The following is a 7,148-nucleotide window of genomic DNA, read 5'->3' on the forward strand; positions in this document are numbered from 1 at the left end:
TCTGCAGGCTCTAAATCTTATTTATCACATCTATTTTGCTTCCTCCTAAAGTCTCTGCTGCTAATTACTGGTACTAAGCTTTTCATTTCAGCCGTGATCTGCAGTTTTGTATGCATGATATCTAGCAACTGAACTAGACAAACCTGCATTATTTATTTAGGAGATAGTATGCTATCAAAAGCCAAATAAGGGATTGGCCTAGGTCTATAAAGGTTATATTTGTGCCAAGCAGTTGCTAATTTGCTCTGGAATAAAGAGAGGCAATATTCATTTACCTTCTATTTAATTATATTAAATATTTAATTTTGAATCGTTATTTTTACCATTTCTTTCTTTCTTGCTTTTCTATTTTTTTCAGTTCTCACTTTTAATTGTAGGATTTTGGAGGCCTTCCTCTTGGTGTCCCAAATTTTACATATTTGGAGATTGAAAAATTAGAGATTTAATTCCATTAATCTCTTTTTGTTCTTATATCTCTGTCCACATGATCTCTGTTTAGAATATAGCTTACTTGTCCGAACGCATCTGCCTCTACGTCCCACCTCGTAATCTAAGATCATCTAGGGAGGCCCTGCTCCTTCTTCCGTCAACATCACAAATGCGTCTGGCGGGGACGAGGGACAGGACCTTCTGGGCTGTGGCCCCCCGCCTATGGAACGTGCTCCCAAATGAGATAAGATTGACTCCATCCTTCCTGGCTTTCAGGAAGAAATTAAAATCGTGGTTTTGGGACCAGGCTTTCAGACAATAGACATAATTAGCACTTTAGGTGGACATGGACTGGAATGATGTTACGGCTGATGATATTGTATTATTATTTTAATTAATACTGTGTTTACTGTTTTTAATGATTGCTATATGTATTTAATTGTGGTTCTACTATTGTAATTGTTATGTAGCAGCACTGTATCATTACTAAATTTAAGCCGTCCTGAGTCCCCCTTTGGAGGTAGAGAAGAGACGGGGGTAGAAATACCATAAATAAATAAGTAAATATAGATCTGAATTTGAACATAAACTTGAGTAGCTCATAAGGTTCAGAATCAGGGAAGAGAGGAGCATTGTGAAGAACTTGACTTCTTTTCTGATTTGGATTAAAATCTGAGCTAGAGAAAGACCTGTAATGTGTTCAACAGTTCCTTCACAGCTAGGTGTATTGGTAGGTAGAAGAACTGATGATAGATGATAAGTAGGAGTGGAAAATATGTCTGGAGAGATCATTTTAGATAATGATGAGCTAATAGATCCATTTTGCTACTGTTTGGGGAACTTGGACCTTTCACTCTATACTGATTTATTTGATTTACCCTTCCTACTTAAAAGCTCAGAGCAACTAACAGCTTACATAAAATACATCATCCTGAAAACCACAAGTGGAAAAATAACTAAAATCACAAATTACAAATGTTTGGTTAAATGCCAATCAAGTAACAATAAACCAAAATCAAAACATTTGTTGATTCCAACTTGTGCAAAGCGTATCAATATGTGTTTAGCCAACACCTGACATGACTGAAACGGACACTTGCGTCTCTTAACTGAAGGGTGTTTCATACGCAGAGTAGCCCTGCTACATGGGTACTCCAAGGTACAACATGAGAACACTTTTTTCCAAAAACAACGTGATGCATAATGAATTATTTTAAAAAGACTCCTTCTAACTCTGCCTGTATTCAGGTCTCACTTCTTCCCCCACCTCCCCATCTGCACAATATAGACAAGCAAACACAGTCTCTCTAGCTTCACAGCCGCCTTGTTCTTCGGAGACAAAGGAGGGCCCAGGGAAACAGAAGCTACACTTGTTGAAATTTTCACACCTTCTCAATTATTAAAGGCTTCGCCTCGTCTCAACATACAGATGGCATTGTTAGAAAGGTTTCGTCGTTGCTCTTAAAGTTGGGAGCTGAAATATAATCACATAAGGATGTTTGCTTGCTTTCAGAGGTTTGCTCATGTCTGGCAAAATAATGATGTATCAGCAGCAGGTGCAACTATAACTCTAAGCAGTTAAATGCCATTATTAATGCCTCAATTCTGAGTGCTCTGGATGACGCCTTTTCTTGAGGTACAATTGGCTGTTAATAAAATATATAAATAAAACAAATCAATGTCTCAATCTCCTGAGAACTCTTATTAAATAGTGTGAGAAATGGCAGAAATCCATTCTGTTTTCATTTTAAATTTTGGATGCCTCCTCCCCCCATTCTGTTTTTGGGAAGATTTTTCCCAAACAGAAATGGAATTCCAGATCCTGAATTATGAATCCAAATGACCTTCCTCCCAATCTCCCAGAATCTTCCCAAAAACAGAACAGGGAGCAACCAAAATTTGAAATGAAAGCAGAATGAAAACAGAATTGATTTCTGCCATTTCACACACCCTGAAAAAATCACTGAAAAATTCCCACTTCTTTGTGGGAGTTTCTTCCTCTTCAAGATTTTGGAGTTCCTTGAGTGTGCAAGTGCCATATATACTCATGTATATGCACCCACAGTGGTGCAGCGGGTTAAACCACTGAGTTGCTGAACTTGCTGAACAAAAGGTCACTGGTTCAAATCTGGGACATAGCATAGGAATTAGGGTTTTTTTTAATAAATATGTTATGTATTTCTGCAAACAATTTTATTTCTGCATGTATCATGTTCCGGCCAGAAATTGAAATAGAGATTTTTTTTTTTTTTTGCAGAGCAGGTTAAACCACTGAGCTGCTGAACTTCCTGATCAAAAAGTCCCCAGTTTGAAAACAGGGAGTGGGGTGATCTCCTGTTTTTAGCCCCAGCTTCTGCCAACCCAGCTGTTCAAAAACATGCAAATGTGAGTAGATCAATAGATACTGCTCCGGCAGGAAGGTAAAGGCACTCTATGCAGTCATGCCAGCCATGTGACCTTGGAGGTGTTTATGGTCAGTGCCGGCTCTTCAGCTTAGAAATGGAGATGAGCAGCAATCCCCAGAGTTGGACACGACTGGACAATGTCAGGGGAAAACCTTTACCTTTACTATATGTTGGTCTACTGTATAAGTCAAGGGCAGGCTTAGGGGCCAAAGTTACAGATTTTAATATGACCCATAAATATATTAAAAGGTCATTTTGAGGAGAGCAGATAACACTAGCATTGCCTCAGATAGACAGCTATTACTTCCATTATCCTTCCTAAAGATTCAAAATGGCCATAAGTAGTGACATTGCAGAGCGAGTAGAGGGAGTCAGCGCTTTCTTTTATTCTTCTAGGATGGAGTAAGCTCTTGCTTTCTATGAATCTACTTAGAGAAGGGTATTGTGCTGTCGCACGCTGGGCCTCTGCATATGACTGTAGAGAGGACATAAATTTTGTGTGCCCAACGGGACGCCGGGGCTGCCTCAGATTAAAGGCCCTTGGACCTCCCCAAAACAAAGTTCTGTAGAGGCTTAAAGTAAGTCCAACAAAGTTCTTTATTGATGAAAACAAACAGGTATTTTTAAAGCTTTCTTAACAGTCTATTGGCTCTGGCAATCTTGTTCACTGGGAACAGGCACTATCTTCATAACTGTATACTAACTAATGGGGAAATCCTTAACTTCTAATCTGGGCAGTCGGTACTTGCCTCTGTTGGCGTGGAGCCCCTGCACCCGGCACCAACTGCGTCTGCTTTCCGCGAGCGACCCTTACCAAGCAGAGCTTTGTAGACTTCCAGGGGAAAAGAAGGAGTTCAGGTTTCAGTGATGGCTGGCTGAAGTCCTTCAGCAAAGGAGCTGTAAGGCTGTAAAATCCTCAGCCAAGCTGTGGGGCCTTTTCTCCCCGGCCAAGCTGTAGACTGTATATCTCTCCGGCCAAGCCGTAGAAGACAAAGCTTTCTACAGGAGCTCTTGGTTTTATGTCCTGTATGGAAAGCTTCTCTGTCTGGACTGAACCAAAAAGGCTCCTATTCCCTCCAAAACCCCAAAAAGGGGGTGGGACCAGGGAACCTAACTATAATAGACAGGTGGCTTGCCCTATGATTGCAGCCAAAAGAAGCCACCTATCTGCAGAGTCCCTGAAACTTAGGACTGCAACAAACATTCAATGCAAAGCAAACAAAATTGGAGCTTCTGGTACAGCTGTACCAGCACAGGGATGTTTCCCCTTTTAAAAAAAAGTTAAATAAGTGCTTACATTGGCCTGTAGATAACTGGATCCATGACTCATTGTTTTACTAAAATGTCTGACTTATCAGAGAGTATATACAATCATCTTATAGATGGGGATGATCCAGTAGGCCTTACTTATTTAAATGTCAGAGAGACCTTGATAAAAGGTTTCTAGTTCTCAATAGCCGCAGAAGACTATACCTTGAGGTATAACTTTGGCTACTAGTTAAAAGAGCAAAGAGAACGTAAAAATAAAAATGATGGGCAAAACCAATGCAGACACATTATTGCGCTTTGTGAGTTAATGTTAGCCAACATGGAAGTTTCTAATTGAAGATCATAGAATCATACAGATATGTTTTCAATAAATACGTTCTGAAGAGATGACAGATTACATAAAAGATTTGGGGATCATGCTAGAAAATCAATGAAAATGAAGTTCAATATGCTGTTTAAATGAAAAGGGCATTCAATACTAAGAAGAGCAGAAAAGGACTTTAAAATGGAAACACACATCACAATGCCATTAAAGAAGTCTATTGTGCAGCTGCATTTCAAATACCGTAGCACCTTCTGCTTGGTTGTGTTGAAAAGTACAAGGTACAGAAAAGGGCATTACATGGATCCAAATGTTAGGACACTTTCTCTTCACGGTGAAGCTAAAGTGTTTCTGGGATTTTGTGGTAAAGGTGACAAGATGACAGGTAAGTACAGAATTGAGATTTATACAATTTGTAATATGTGCAAAAATACAAAAAAATTACATTTAAATCCTACAAATCGGTAAATTCGCTGTGAAATTAATTGGTACTTAAATTTACTGTTGTGGTCAAATATATTTTATCATGTGATATATTCTTATGGAATTCACTGCCATAAGATGTGACATTGTTATGGATAGAAAACAAATTTATGAAGAAATTAAGTTAATCAACACTTATTAACCATGAAATGATAATCAGTGAGAACTATTTGATTCAAATGCTATATATATATATATATATATATAGAGAGAGAGAGAGAGAGAGAGAGAGAGAATGCGAGAGAGAGAGGCTATTTCTGCAGATTTGGGTAGTGGGGTTATAATCTTTATAAATAATATATGAGTTTTCTTAGAATGATTGGTGGGTACGGAGGGAAATAATATTTGAAAATATTAAAGATCTGGTTGAAAAATAAGTTTTCAAAGTGTCAGAAAAAAACTTGACAAAAAGTTGCTTAAGTTAAAATTGTACAGTTCAGAACTTGCTCTGCATGAAAAATGCATGTGCGTGTTTGCATTTCCTATGCAGAAAGCAACATTTTTGTTCAGAAACTGCAATTCTGTGTGCAAAAATAAGCTCAATATTTTGTGGGGGAGTGAATACTGCTAAAACAATGATAGAATTATTAATTCCTGTCTGCAATAATGTAGTTTTGGAAGATTTGCCTCTCTGATTGGCCACTGGAAAAGCAAAATGCTGGATGAGATGGAATACTTGGATGGATAGCTTAAGCTGGATCAATGCTGCCCTATATCCCAGAATCTGATCCCAGATTATCTGCTTATCCCAAATTATCTGGCAGTGTAAACTCATATAATCCAGTTCAAAGCAGATTATCTGGGACCAGATTCTGGGATATAGGGAAGTGTAGATCCAGCCTTACTTCCATCGCCGTTGTTAGAAAATCCTACAACAGAAGATAATTATCCTCTTTGAAGGGTTAACTATTGAAAGGAGCCAACAGAGGTATCAGACATTAAATATTTTCTCCCAAAGCTATTCCTAAGGGCACCAGAAACCTATGGACAATCAGACAAAAAAGGATAAGTGGAAACATAAACACATGTGAAATGGGCAAATAGAAACACTGGCTTAGTATCCCTTATCTGAAATTCTTGGGACCAGAAACATTTGGGAATATATGTAGTTTCTGGAATATTCTTATTTGTATATATCTATAACGATGAGATATCTTGAAGATGGGACCCAAGCCTTAAACATGAACTTAATGTCTGTTTCATGTATACATAAAATGAAGGTAAGGTAGTTTATACACAATATGTTGAAAAACTACGTAACACATTTTTTGTTCCTGCCTTATAAATGCCATTTCCCAATTGGTTCTACCATAAAACATGGAGAAAGTTTATTAAAATGCAAAAACTTTGTTTTTGTGGGACATCCTGCAGCATATTTTGCTATAGTTTTTCAATGAATATCTCATGTCTCAACCAATTCAGCAGTTTGTGGCAGTTGCAAACATGAAGTTTCTGAAGTATAACAACTATTTTCAAAGTAAGTACTGTACAATTAAACAGGAAATAACACTTTCAAAGCAGGAACAGAAACATTTTTAAATGCTCAACCCTGAAATGTGAACAATTTTAGAGTATTTCAGATTTTGGCATTCTGACTAAGGGACACTCAAGATTGTGGAAGGCTACCATAAGCTATAACCTAGGACCTTTCTACAGTGCCATATAAAATCCAGATTTGAATTGGATTATATGCCATTGTAGACACAGACAATCCAGTTCAAAGCAGATAATTTGGATTATCAGATTTAATAATTTGGATTACATGGCAGTGTAGAAGGGCTTGCTGTTCATCCCAGATTATCTGGCAGTGTGGACTCATATCATCCAGTTTAAAGCAGAAAACCTGGGATCAGATCCTGGGATCTAGGGCCTGTCTGGAAGGGCCCCTAGATTGATGTCTATTTGCCTTTAAAGATAACCAGGATTGCACATTTAGACAATATATAGTCACACAAAATTAACTTTATGTAACTATTTAACACAGGATGTGGTAACGGGCACTTTTTTTGCGGTGACTTTTTAAACAAGTTAGAAATTTATGAAGAAAAAAATGGAAGCGAATGTCAATTTTTCTTCATGCTGGTCGGTAGTAGTAGTCTACCATTTTTTTAAAAAAAATATTTTTATTAGTGAAATTCTAACGAAGTACATCAACACACATCAACAACATCAAACACAGTAGACAAAATTATAGATAAAATAAAGAAAAGGAGAAAAAAAAGAAAAAAGAAAAAAAGCAA

At 37.6% G+C, this 7,148-nt stretch overlaps 1 protein-coding gene across 4 annotated transcripts in view; it reads right to left on the reverse strand.

Moving 5' to 3' along the window:
* The window catches only part of LDB2 (LIM domain binding 2), a 265,396-nt gene that overhangs the window by 51,622 nt on the left and 206,626 nt on the right, over positions 1–7,148 (reverse strand). The window lies entirely within an intron of this gene.

This window comes from Anolis sagrei, chromosome 5 (genome assembly GCF_037176765.1).
Source record: "Anolis sagrei isolate rAnoSag1 chromosome 5, rAnoSag1.mat, whole genome shotgun sequence".
Classification (NCBI taxonomy): Eukaryota; Metazoa; Chordata; class Lepidosauria; order Squamata; family Dactyloidae; genus Anolis; species Anolis sagrei.